Source organism: Nelumbo lutea, chromosome 7 (assembly GCF_056320005.1).
Source record: "Nelumbo lutea isolate HS-2025 chromosome 7, American lotus-T2T, whole genome shotgun sequence".
Classification (NCBI taxonomy): Eukaryota; Viridiplantae; Streptophyta; class Magnoliopsida; order Proteales; family Nelumbonaceae; genus Nelumbo; species Nelumbo lutea.
Window position 1 is genome coordinate 36778955 of NC_142690.1, and position 13519 is coordinate 36792473.

The 13519-nt window shown below is 39.7% G+C and overlaps 1 long non-coding RNA gene across 1 annotated transcript in view; it reads right to left on the reverse strand.

The window, feature by feature from the left end:
• The window catches only part of LOC148846108 (uncharacterized), a 59094-nt gene extending 45776 nt beyond the window's left edge, over positions 1 to 13318 (reverse strand). Inside the window, exon 1 of the long non-coding RNA XR_016101851.1 lies at positions 13233 to 13318. This is a non-coding gene — a long non-coding RNA (uncharacterized LOC148846108). The remainder of the gene's footprint in view (positions 1 to 13232) is intronic.
• Positions 13319 to 13519: the final 201 nt, after the last annotated feature.

The window sequence follows — 13519 nt, forward strand, 5'->3', positions numbered from 1 at the left end:
ATCAGAAATAATTTTTCGGGCATTGTAAGTAGTTGCATCCATTTTGTTTGATTGTTTTTGTTTTGTTAATCCATTTAAGGGCATCCAACTTAAATAAGATAAGGTGGGGATTTCATCACCCTTCCTTGGCCCAAAAATCACCACCCTTCACATGCGGTTCACCCTAACCCTAATTTAAAATTTGGATAGCAAGATCCTTTAGGGAAGCCTCACACTTGGTTCAAAGGTGTGTTGAATTTTAGGAAAACTTGTAATTACTTTCGATAACCAGCGGTTGGTGTCTAAGAAAAGAGGTTAAACGGCTACGCTAAAGCGGGTTTTGTGGTTACTTAATTAGGTCCTTGCGAGAGCAATGGGATGACCTAAAGACCTCTCCAAGTCCTTGCATGTCGTAAACAATTTAGCCCATTCCCAACCTTGTAATCCTGCTAAACATGTTCCATCTGTGCCAGTCCAGCCCATCATGTCAGTTAGTGCCCTGCGGCGGGCCCATATCAACCAATCATTCTAGAGCAAGTACATGCAGCTAACAGATTTCTCCAACCCAATGCTAACCCATCCTTTAGTTCATATAACACTGGGTGGGAAAATCAGCCCAATTTCGCTTATTGGGCCAGATGTGCACTCTCAATGGTCTGAAGCCCAGACTCACTATGAGTATCATGATCACTTTGGGACCCAACCAGTTCATCCTTATCAAGTTGATTCATTTGATGATAGGTTTCTGCAGCTCCAACAACTAATCTTAGCTCAGCAAGAGTCAATCCTAAAATTAGAGAGCCAAGTAATTCAGCTCATGGAAGTTAACCTATAGCGGAAAGTGATTCAATGGTTAGTTAGCCGGTTGAAGACCCTAGAGATGAATCCTTAGGTCCTCCCCAATACCAAGATCTTACAACCCTTAATGTCCCATACTTAGAAAATGCTGAAGAAATCTCAGCTCTTCAAAGGGAAAGAAAGTGTGAAGACCTATATGAGTCTGGAAGTCCTTCTGCCTACATAGAATAGAATAGGAATTGTTGTACAATAGATGTATAGAGAAACCCGAGAGAAACCAATCTGGTCACAGTAGATGACCCGACAGAAGAAGCTAATGCCTTAATAAAGTCTCCTCACCCATTTCAATCCTAGCCTACTGTTGAACCTCTACCACAACTAAAGAGTGAACCACTCGTGCCTTCTCTTGAATCTCCCCCACAAGTGGAACTAAGGCCCTTACCGGACTCCCTTAAGTATGTCTTTTTAGGACCTGACCAAACGCTACTGATGATCATAGCTGCTGACCTAACCCCTAGACAGGAAGAGAAACTAATCGAGGTATTAAAGGAGTACAGGGGGGCCATTGGTTGGTCAGTAGCTGATCTGAAGGGGATTAGAATGTCCATTTGTATGCATCATATTTACACAAAGGAGGGTGCCAAACCTCGTAGAGAGATGCAAAGAAGGCTGAACCCAAATATGAGAGAGGTGGTCAAGCAAGAAGTAGTTAAGTGGTTAGATGTAGGTATTATCTACCCGATCTCAGATAGCAGTTGGGTAAGTCCTATGCAAGTGATGCCTAAGAAAGTTGGATTCACCGTGGTCACTAATAATTAAGGTGAAGTAATCCCTACCCGACTTACCACGGGATGGCGAGTGTGCATCGACTTTAGGAAACTCAACGCAATCACATAAAACGACCACTTTCCTTTGCCCTACATTGACCAAATTCTGGAAAAACTTTCCAGGCAAAAATATTTCTACTTCTTAGATGGGTATTTTGGGTATAACCAAGTAGCCATTTACCCTAAAGACCAAGAGAAAACTACTTTCACCTATCCATATGGCACATTTTCCTTCTAAAGAATGCCATTTGGATTATGCAATGCACTAGCAACCTTCCAAAGGTGCATGATGGAAATTTTCTCAGAAATGGTTGGTAACTTTCTAGAAATATTTATGGATGATTTCTTTGTCTTTGGGGAATCCTTTGAAACTTATCTCGAACACTTACGAAAAGTTTTTCAATGATGCATCGAGACAAACTTGGTACTCAACTGGGAGAAGAGTCACTTTATGGTCCAAGAGGGGATTGTCTTAGGCCACATAGTTTTCAAACGAGGAATCAAAGTAGATAAGGCAAAAGTTAACATAATCTCTAAACTCCCACCTCCTACCTCTGTCGAAAAAATCCACTCATTTCTCGGGCATGTTGGTTTCTATCGTAGGTTCATTAAGGACTTCTCCCAGATTTCCAAACCATTATGCAACCTTCTAGCAAAAGATGTCCCATTCAGTTTTGATGAATCATGCCTTAAAGCTTTCGAGTACCTGAAAGGGGCACTGACCAAGGCTCCAATTCTGCAACTTCCCAACTAGTCTTTGCCCTTTGAAATCATGTGTGATGCCTCCGACTATGCCATCGGAGTTGTTCTGGGACAAAGGGTAGATAAACGTCCTGTGGTGATCTAATATGCAAGTCGTACCCTCTCGGAAGACCAATTGAATTATACCACCACAGAGAAAGAACTATTAGCTGTAGTGTTTGCTCTGGAAATATTCCACCCGTACCTATTGGGCACCAAAGTGGTTGTCTATTCTGATCACTCGGCCTTAAGACATTTGTTGTCTAAGAAAGAGGCCAAACCTAGGCTCATCAGATGGATCCTTCTTTCACAAGAATCTGACCTTGAGATTCGAGATAAAAAGGGCTCTGAAAATGTAGTAGTTGATCATCTGTCCAGAATCCAAATTGAGAAGAGTGAACCTATCCATGACTCCTCTTTTCCAGATAAAAACCCCTTGACGTTCTCCCATAGCACACCTCCGGGGTTTGCTCATATGACAGTGGTGGGTAAAATTCCTGAGGGGTGCTCCAAGAATGAGAACGACAGATTCTTCTCACATCTCAAATACTATTTCTCAGAAGACCCTGAGCTATTCCATCTCTGTTCAGATCAAGTAATCTGAAGATGTGTCCCCGAGTCTAAACACCAAAGTATCCTTAATTTTTGTCACACTCTTGTTTGTGGGGGGCATTTTTCGAGGAAGAAAATGATGACCAAAGTACTACAAAGTGGCTTTTATTGGCCAAGTTTATTTAAGAATGCCCATGCTTTCAGTAAAAATTGCCTAAGATGCTAGGTTGTCAGGAATATGTCTCATAGGGATATGATGCCACTAACTATAGAAATCTTCGATGTTTGGGGTATTGATTTCATGGGACCATTTCCGCCGTCGTTGGTTACGAATACATCCTGGTGGCTGTTGATTATGTGTCAAAATGGATTGTGGCGGTAGCAACCCAAACCAATGGCAACAAAGTTGTAAAGGAATTTGTTCAAAAGAACATTTTCTCTAGGTTTGGGTGCCCGCGTGCTTTGCTCTGCAAATACGGAATCACTCATAAAATAGCAACCCCCTACCATCCCCAAACAAATGGACAAGTGGAAGTTTCCAATAAGGAAATTAAGAGTATTCTGCAAAAATCTATTAGGTTGGACCGAAAAGACCCGACAGATTGGATGATGAACTTTGGGCTTATCGGACGACATATAAAACTCCCATTGGAATGTCTCCTTATAGGCTAGTCTTCAGCAAAGCTTATCATCTCCCTTTAGAATTAGAGCATCGGGCCTATTGGGCCATCAAAACTTCGATCTAACCCAAGTTGGGACCCCACCGAGCTCTACAATTGAGCTGGAAGAACTTCGCAATGAAGCCTATGAATTGCATTTATAAAGCCAAAATAAAAGCGTTTCATGATAAAAACATCTCTCGAAAAACATTAACTTAGTAAAAAAGTTTGGCTCTTTAATTCTAGGCTACGGTTGTTTCCAAGTAAATTAAAATCCCGATGGGATGGGTCGTTTGTTGTTGATAAAGTGTTCTAGCATGGTGCGGTTAGAATAGTTGATCCCAAGAATGGAACCATGTTCAAGGTCAATGGCCAAAGGCTTAAACCATGCATAGAAGGAGTTGAAACCTTTAGTTTGGGTGATCCAGTTGTGTTCGGCTGAAGACATTAAACTTAGTGCTGGTTGGGAGGCAACCCAACGTAATTTTTAGTTTTTCTTCTTTTAGGATTTGAGCTTTTTCTTTTCTTGATTCAAGACTAGGTGGCAAACCTTGAACCCCCCTGGAAAACCTATTAATTGTTACTTTTGGCCCAAGCCCTCTTTACATCAGTCTAGTTATTCCATTGGGGACAATGGCATTTAAGTTGGGGTGAGGAAAGAGAGAGAAAAATTAAATATATATATATATATATATATTGAAAAAAATTGAAAAGCTAAGCCTTTAAATATTTACAATTAAAATTTCATTGAAAATTTTAAAATTTACCATTAAAAGAGATTCCCAAATAGAAAAAGTTGAGGAAACTAATAAAAGAATATTGAATTTTGTAGAAATTGGTAGCAAGTGATAGGAGTCAAAATTTGTGCAATTTGAATATTGTCGAAGCCGTTTAGAAATTGGAAAATACTCCCAAGTTTGCCCCTACCAAGATAAGAAGAGAAAATTGGAGAAATTAGACAAAAACTCTTCAAATTGTTAAAAACAATGGACTACCATGAACACAGTATCGAAAAAAAAAAAGAAAAAGAAAAAGAGAATAAAAGGTCATTGGACACCCTAGACTTAGTAACCGAGTCTCTTCACCTAAGTAAAGTATTGAGATTCACGTCAAACGGAAAAGGGAATGGCAAAGACAATCACCTAACACTTAGTAACCAGATCTCTTCACCTAAGGCAAGTATTGAGATTCGCGTAAAATGGTGGAAGGTAACAAAAAATAAGTATGCATATCAAGTTCAAGGGTAGAAATCCACTGTAAAAAAAATGATAAGAATAATATATGTCTAATTTTAAAATCAATCTCAGATTATCAAGACAGTCTGCAAATGGAAGGGTAAATATGATTTTTAAGCCAAGTTTCTGTAATATTAAAAAAAAGATGATTTTACCCCCTAAGCCCAATACTGAACTATACAGAGTTTGAGAACGTTGGAATCAGGATGCTTGACTAATTCTTTTAGGGATGATCTTGAGATGGGAAAGATCTCTATGATTAGTGTAATTTTAAGGTTGCATTGCTAAGGGACTAGTAATGTTTAAGTTGGGGGGTGTGATAACAGCATTTTGATGCCTTAAGGACATCATTTCAGAGGTATTTATGGCATTAGAATAGTCAAAAAATGTCATTTTCCCAGTTAAATTCATTGCTGTGACATTTGAGGGTCTTTGTGCAAATTCTGGGGGAAATTGGAAAGTTTTCATGGCTGAAATGCAAATTTTGGGAAGCTGGTGTGAAGTCCAGTTGAGAGAGGGGGTGTTTTTGTACACTGAAAGCATGAGGGCGCCTCCAAGCTGCTAAACCAAGTTTGGCGCCCCTCCTACTGTATTAGCATGCTCCCCACGCCTTACCAAATACTAGGGCGCTTTTTAACCCATTATTTTCACTCTTAACAAACCCTAGCCACTCCTAACTACTAAATCTTCACATTGCATCCCTTCTAATCTCCACCATCCATTCTAGGGCACTCTCTTTTTAGCATTCTAACCCTAGGAGCCACCTAACTTCTAATTTTCACCGTTCAGCTGTTAAATCTCAGCCTTACATAATATCGGGTGCCTTCTCCTTTTCTTCTCAACCTTAGGATCACCCTAGAACCATCCTAACCCTTCATTCTAAACCCTAGGGCACCCATATTTTTGCTAAGACCCAGCTGCCATCCCCCCTTTTCTCTCTAGTTCCAGTTATATCCACCATTCTCTATAAAAAAGGCCCCGGGGGCCCTGGAAAAGGGGTTGGTCAATTCACCCAGTTAACAAGGCTAAGGTTTCTTGAGGAGTTCAAGGGTTGGAAAATGGGAGAATGCCCAGATTTTGTCAGTAGGGGTTCCTGCAAGCTGTTCAACCATTCTGCAACTACCGCCACTAGATTTGATCAACCATTCTTTTATTTTCTTTATTTTCTTTTATGTTATTTTTATTTCTACGGTCTTTAAGATTTAATTTATGTTTGTTTCTCTATTTTGCAGATCTAAATTCGTTCAATTCAAGGCTAAGGTGTCTCGAGGGGTTCGAGGGTTGTAGAAAGGACGAACGCCCGGTTCTTGTTAGGAGGGGTTTCTACAAGTTGTCTGGCCGATCTGCAACTACTGCCACCGGATCCGGATTCTGGATCATTTATTTATTTATTTATTTTATTTCCTTTCTTGATTCCCATACTTTATTAAATTATGATTTTTATTTATTGTCTTGTTTAAATTCAAAACATTTAATTTCAGCAATAATAGATTTTATTTTCGTATTTTCTACCATTCCTGATGGCATTCTCTTACCCAAATCTAAGTATATATTTTGCTTCCCTGTGAATACGACCCGTTCTCACCCATTTACTACGTTAGTAGTTTTTTGAGAAATGATAAAAATTATAAATGTTTAAACTGATGTTCCGGAGTGTTTAACGACACGCTTCCGAACACACCAACACCCAACCCAAGCTCAGCTATCTCTAGTTGAAATAAAATCTCTAAATCTTCGGTCAATAATCAAGGGGATGTAGACCACCCTATTTTCTCAAAGAAGCATCAGATATTGCCACACATTTTACCTGTGGAAAGGGAATGGTCAACACAAGGATGGTTAGCCTTCGGTGAGCAAGAACAATGGCCAAGTCAAGGCCCCAAAGTGTACCATAACAACTTTAGTTTCTTGCATATCTCTAGCGGCAGCCTCAAGGGAGTAGTGTTTCCAAAAATAGTAAGGCTCTTAAGTTATAACTACCAAGGCCTAGGGCAGATCGAGGTACTTTGAGCCCTAAGGGACCATATTTGATCCCATGCCTTGATATCGTTCTATGGAGGCTAGGCTTTCTTTACTTGTTCTTGGTTGAGCCTAAAGGTTTCTCTAGGGGTTTTCTCTTAGCTTAGAAAGAATCCATCCACATGGAGGTGACTATAGTTCCAATAAATTGATTGATGTGCAGGTAGATATCGAGGATAAGGACTCTCTATGGAGTTTTCCTTTATCTATATGGACTTAGACAAGCAAATGAGACCTTAATGTTGGTAATACCTATCTATCTAGTGTAATAAGGTCAATTAACCACCCATGGATCATCATAGGAGACTTCAACAAAGTCCAATAGAATTGTGAAAAGGCAAGGGGTTGAATTGGTGAGACTAGTAGTAGGCATTTGTTCAAATAAGCTATTGACATACGTCAACTAATTGATATTGGTACCGGTGGAGTCCCTTTCATTTGGAACAATCACAGAGTGGGTGCTTACGACATCAAAGAAAGAAATAACAAGGATTTTGTCTCAAACAATTGGAGGTTCTCCTTTCTAGAGGCCACTATATGTAATGAAGTCATAGTGGGGTCTAACCCCACAATCTAGTGATTGTGGACACCCACACCATTAGGTGATTATGCAAGAGGTCATTTCATTTTGAGACAATGTGGGTAAGGGTGTCAATTTTTAACCCAACCCGCTGAATCCACCCAATCCGCCCAATATCTAACCCACCCAACCCGCCCATTTACTTGGTGGGTTGTGTGATCAATCCATTACTCAATCTGAGGCGATCCAAATTCGAAACAGTTTTGGGCGGGATGATTTAGCCTCCGTGTGCTTTGCCCAATCTGGACCATCCATCTGACAAATATTCACACGACCCAACCCGATTTAGTTACATGGACCCGGTTCGGGTCAGTCGGTCCAGTCCCGAATGCTAGACAGTTTTGTATGCCCTTAGCTTCAATCAAAATTGATGTACTTTATGAGTTTATTATAAATGAATAAAAGTGCATATTTGATTCATGTTCCCTTGGTATGTTTCTGTGTAATACCCTTAAACTGGACACTTACAAAGACTCGTGTTAGTTTAGAATGTTCATAGCCAATGGGTCGGTCTGCGGAGACCTATCCTGACAAGGCTGACACTGTGGTGCCATCAAGTCGGTTGGGGTGACTTGTCTTAGCTACTGGGGTGAGACCCTAGGCACATACAGTATGGGATTAATTGAATCTTTGAACTGGACCAGATTTCTAGTAATGCCCTAGACCTTGGAAATTGATGGAAAAAACTGGAAAGTTACACCCGACCCCTAGACTTGATTATGATACTGCACTAGGTGTCGGATCGGACTGTCTTTGATGTACCAATTAGTGAGATCCTTAGCGGGGGTCAAAACCTAGGCATGTTGGGACAATCCGAGAATTCATCTGAGTGGGTGATCATAGTGACAGGATCAGCCCCTTTGTCGGACAAAGGTAATGATCGGGGATGTACTCTCACTGTTGGAAACCAAGACTGCTGGCAGCCGATTTCAACCGTTGAGATTTGTTTTGCAAAGTATATTTTATATGAGATATAAAAGTATATATATTATGGTTTCTAAAATGTTTGCAAAAAGGTTTTAATTCCCGGAATCCATATAAGTAGAGAGTGCAACACTGTTCCTTGCAGTTGAGGGAGAGGTCCTCTCTTGTCGGATAGTGTATGATCATTAAGGGCTGAGAGGTTAAGTGTAAGACCATTGAGGATAATACCTGATGGGCTAATCTTGCATCTGCCCACGGTCCCTGGGTGTTACAAGGTGGCTTGGCCCAGGGACCACTTAGGGTAAGTGTTGGGCCCATAGAGCCCATTCGATGGGTTTCAGGGGGTGCACTGTCTTTAACAGTGTATTCGACCAGGCCTTGTAACAAATGCTGGGCCGAACCCATGTGGCTGATGTGTAGATCAATGCTTGGGTCCCACACCATACAAGGAAGCCCAACTAAGCAGTAGTTAGGAAGGTTAAGTGAGCACATAAGCTTAATGGGCCTAAAGCCCATTTCGAACTGGGCTATTTATTTAGTTAATTAAAGGGGCGAATTCTGAGATGGATTAGCAAATAGGATAGGGTCTTAATCCTATCCACTCAGAGAGTCTAGATCTGAATGTGATTCAGATCTAGAAACCTCCTAATGGGATTAGGAGAAAGCTAATCTAATCTGCAGATAAGATAAGGGTTTATCCTTATCACTAGAAGAGAAGGCTGATCCAAATATGATTTGGATAAACAGCTCCTAATGGGATTAGAAGCTGATCTTTTAAGCTAACAAAAGAAGGAGGGGGCGGCAGCCTTTAGGAGATATACATCAGATCCTCTTTAGTGCTGAAATCAAGAAGAGAGAATTCTGCACCCTGCGAATACTCTCTTGCCGCCTCCCTATTCTTGCCGCCCTGTTTGCCAGTTCGATCTCCAGTTGTGGGAGAAGTCAAGATTGGATCTTGACATCAGTTCTTTGAGAAAGGATTGAAAATGAAGTTGTGCTCATGTACCATTCTACTGATTCTTGCGAAGGACAAAGTTCTTGGGAAGAACATTGTTGATTTTGATCCATCCTGCACTGCGCCATCTTCAGTGGGAGCAGTCTTTGGATCCTTCCTTGGGCGTGAACACCTTCGTTGGGAGATATTACTTCTCCGTATCAGGTATAATTCTCTCCTATTCCTTTTGGTTCAGATCTGATTCAGTTTAAGGTTCAGGAATGATCCTTGAAAATATGATTTTCTAAATAAAAAATGTGATTCCCAGTTGAAGGGAGAGAAAAAATTTTGAAATTCGCCCCCTTATTCCGCAATCTTTGGGCGTCTATGGGATGGATCTCTCATCCCTTCACCGAACCCATGTGCAAACCTGATATGGTCCAATCCAAGTCAATCCACCATTGACTAAGCCAGTCCAATCTGGTCTGGTCCGACCGAAGATCCATATCTAAACGGTTCAATCACCCTTGAACCTAAGTGGTTTAAGTTTTTCTGATCAGTTTGAACCTAAGTGGTTCGGTCAAACCCGAAATTCGAACATAGTCAAATGGCTTTGCCACTTGTGTAAAAATAACATGCATATAATGTGATTTGAACCTTCACCACTTATGTAAATAATAAGTACAATAACCACCAAGCTACAACCAACATATTTGTTAAGAGAGAGAGAGAGAGAGAGTTTGTTTTTTAAGTCCATAAATATAAGATTAATGGGTTTGGGCGGGTTGGATTGGGTTAAAGCGGGTTTGGATTGAACCCAACCCATTTAATTTTATATAACTGGGTCATTAATGGGTTGGCGGGTTAGATAGATTGGGTTGAAACTCAGCCCAAACCAAACCCAACCCAACCCGCCCAATTGCCACCCCTAAATGTGGGTAACCCACCCCAGCTGAGAAGTAATGATATCTTGGATTTTAGTTATAAATAGAGATGGTGGGTATTAAGTTGAGAAGATGTAGAGCTAGACTTAGAGAGCAGAATACTAAGGATTTTAGTCATATTAAAATCTTCCAACGCCTCAAGAAAATGTAAACCTACTTTGACTTGTAAAGAATGTTTTATTTGAGGAAAGAAGCAAGAGTAGAGCCATTGGTAGCAAATTCCTGTACCCAATGGCTCAAAGAAGGTGATCTTAATACAAAGTTCTTATAGTTGATGATAATATAGAGGCATCTTTTCAATCGCACTTTTATGCTTAAGACTGAGGACAGGAGCTAGCTTACCAAAAACATTCAACATTTTCAAGTGCTTATTGATAATTTCTTCTCTATTTTCCAATCTTAGAATAATGGCATTCCTCATGATCTATCTATGGTCCCTTACTCTCTTTCTGAAGAAACACAAGAGATGCTACATTTTTCATTACTGCTAGATGAAATTAGATCTACAAATTTTGAAATGGAAGCAACGAAAGAACCAAGGCTTGACAACTTTCTTACCATTTTCTACCAACACGTCTAGCCTATTGTAGAGGAATTGCATAATTAGAGCTATGTAGGACTGTTTTACTAAAGCAGAAACCTTGCTAAAATGAACCAACTTTCACTGTATTGCATTTGAAGCGACCCTCTCTACCCATGAGATCTTCCACTTCCACCTAATTAGTTTTACGAATACTTCTTATAGAATTCTAGCAAAATGTCTAGTGTACAGAATTAGGCCTTGGTTTCCATTGTTAGTTAATGAGGCATCAGAGTGCCTTCGTTTAGGATCGCCTCATCTTAGGTAATATCATGCTTGCCTACAAGGCCTAAAGACTAAAAGAAAGTGCAAATGCTTGTATACGGATATTAAATTGGACATTCAGTGGGCTTATGACGATTTGGAATGGGAGTTTACCTTGCCTATTCTCTAGCAGGTGGGGTTTAGTGATCACTGGCTATAACTCATTTCCAGTTGCCTATCTTTGATCCACTTTTCCCTCTTACTGAATGGCACCCAATAGGGTTCTTTCTAGTGTTCGAAAGGCATAAGGCAAGGATACCCCCTCTCGCCTTGTTTCTTTATCGATAGTGCTCAAGTTTTCTCTTTTATGACTAATGATGCTATTCATTCTGGTCAAATCCAAGAATCGTAAATCTCTTAGGGGGCCTATCATCTCCCACCTCCTTTTTCCGATGATAGTTTGCCTAGCTATAAATAATATTCTTCAAGTGTTTAGTGCTTGCCTTGGGCAGAGAATAAATCTCCAAAAGTCTAGGGTCTTCTTTAGAGCTACCCCTTTCAAGATTTGGTGTCTAATGTATAGAATTCTTGGAACTTCTGAAATAATTAGTGTGCCGAATTGCTCAGACCTTACTAATCTTATTATCCAAAGCAAATTTGAGGACTCCAAGCTTGTGAAAGAGAAGGCGCATAGCAGAATCTCCATTTGGTAGCAACTTCCACTTAGGCCCTGTTTGATGATTAAGTACTTGTTAAAAGAAGTATTTCTAAGAAGTACTTATTTTAATAACCACTTAAGAATGTTTGGTAACCCACTTTTCAAATCACCTATTATGTTTTTAAGCATCTATTGGGGTGGGAATGTTTGGTATACTACTTTCCCCATAAATGCTTATATTGACACAAATGACAATTTTATCCCTCACTCCACTCATACATATATACAATGGTTTTCACATGTTATAATGTACATTTCAACTACAGCCCACATGGGCTGCCATGTGGATCCAATTAATAATAATAATAATAATAATAATAATAATAATAATAAATAACTAATCATAATAGGGGAAGACGACAGATAACAAGCCTCCAAGTTGACGCAACCCAATGATCCAATTGGGTTTCTTTAGATTATCAATGGCCGGCTGAAGCAACCCAATGATCCAATTCTCAATACTAGATCTCTACACCTTACATAGTTTTCTGAGAACCATGTTCACCCATTCCACAGACTCTTTTCTTTGTAAATCCTTCTTGAGGAACAAAGAAAAGCTTGTAGGCACTGTGGCCAAATACCAGTCCAAGCATCAAGGCTCTGTTTATTTCTCTTCTTTAATGTCCACAGCTTATCAAAGACAACCCCAACAAAGAAAAAGAAGACAAAAAAGACCCACCACATTCTTGTTGATTGGAGGAGAGGGAATAGGGTGGATTACTCCTAGCTGAGTCCTGAGTTTATCGACCATAGGATCTTCCTGGAAGCTAGTAAAACTCGACGCCATTTGAATATGCTCCGGAGCAAGTTAAAGCACATCTATACATGTACTTTGATAAATGGTTTTAAAGTTCCCAATATGATAGGAAGTTTATTAAGATGTGCAGAGTGAAGAATATATGAGCTAGACTTTTTGGAAGACTCCGAATCTCTTGCCCACAATACACTATCCCCGTGAATTGGGAACATCTCCCCCTGCGTAATAGTATGCAGAGGATGAGATGTTCTCCATGCTTAACTTTGGAATATCATTGGAGGGGCTGAATTATATACGTTATAGAACTTTGTTCAAATGAAATCGTTGGGCTCCATCTTTTTCTACTTCTCAATTTCACAGTTTACAAATAATGAGCCAAGAAGGCGACGTACTGTTGCCATGTGCTAACATCTTACTTCTGTTTTTTATCATACTGTCAACATCTTTCTCAAGATTTTAACATCACCTCTAATAATTTCTCCCCTCTCAGCTGTAATAGGCGATTTCTGAATCTCCTCACAGATATTTTGTTCTCATGTTATAATTGAAATTAAAAAGACAACCCACCTAACCTTCAGTGAAAAAATTCTCGAGTAATCCTTCACTAAATATGTTACGATGCTAATTAAAATATCCTTAGCTTTCTCAAACAAATTTTTGATGCCGGAAAATGTTGAAGACGTTTTTATGTTCTAAGAGAACCCAGTATATAATAAAATCAAAAGACAATAAAGAGAAGAGTTGCATAGAAAATGAATGAGAATAGAGTTTATGTGCGCACCTCACTTTATTACTTATAATAATGCAGGGACTCTTTCACCACCTCTCTCTCTGTTTCTCTGTTGCTCAAGCTCTGCACTTTCTCCAGGTCTCAAAACCTAAAACAGTGAAATTTTGGGCTAAGGTAAACGATTCACATAAAATAAGACAATGATTTCATGTGATCCTATTCAACCTTCGGTCTGTGTTTGGTTTGATAAAAAACGAGAGAAATGGAGAGTTAAGGGAGCCTTTTTTAAATAGTTTCTAGAATGTAATTTGTCCTCAACTTTCTTTTCACTCTCTTGA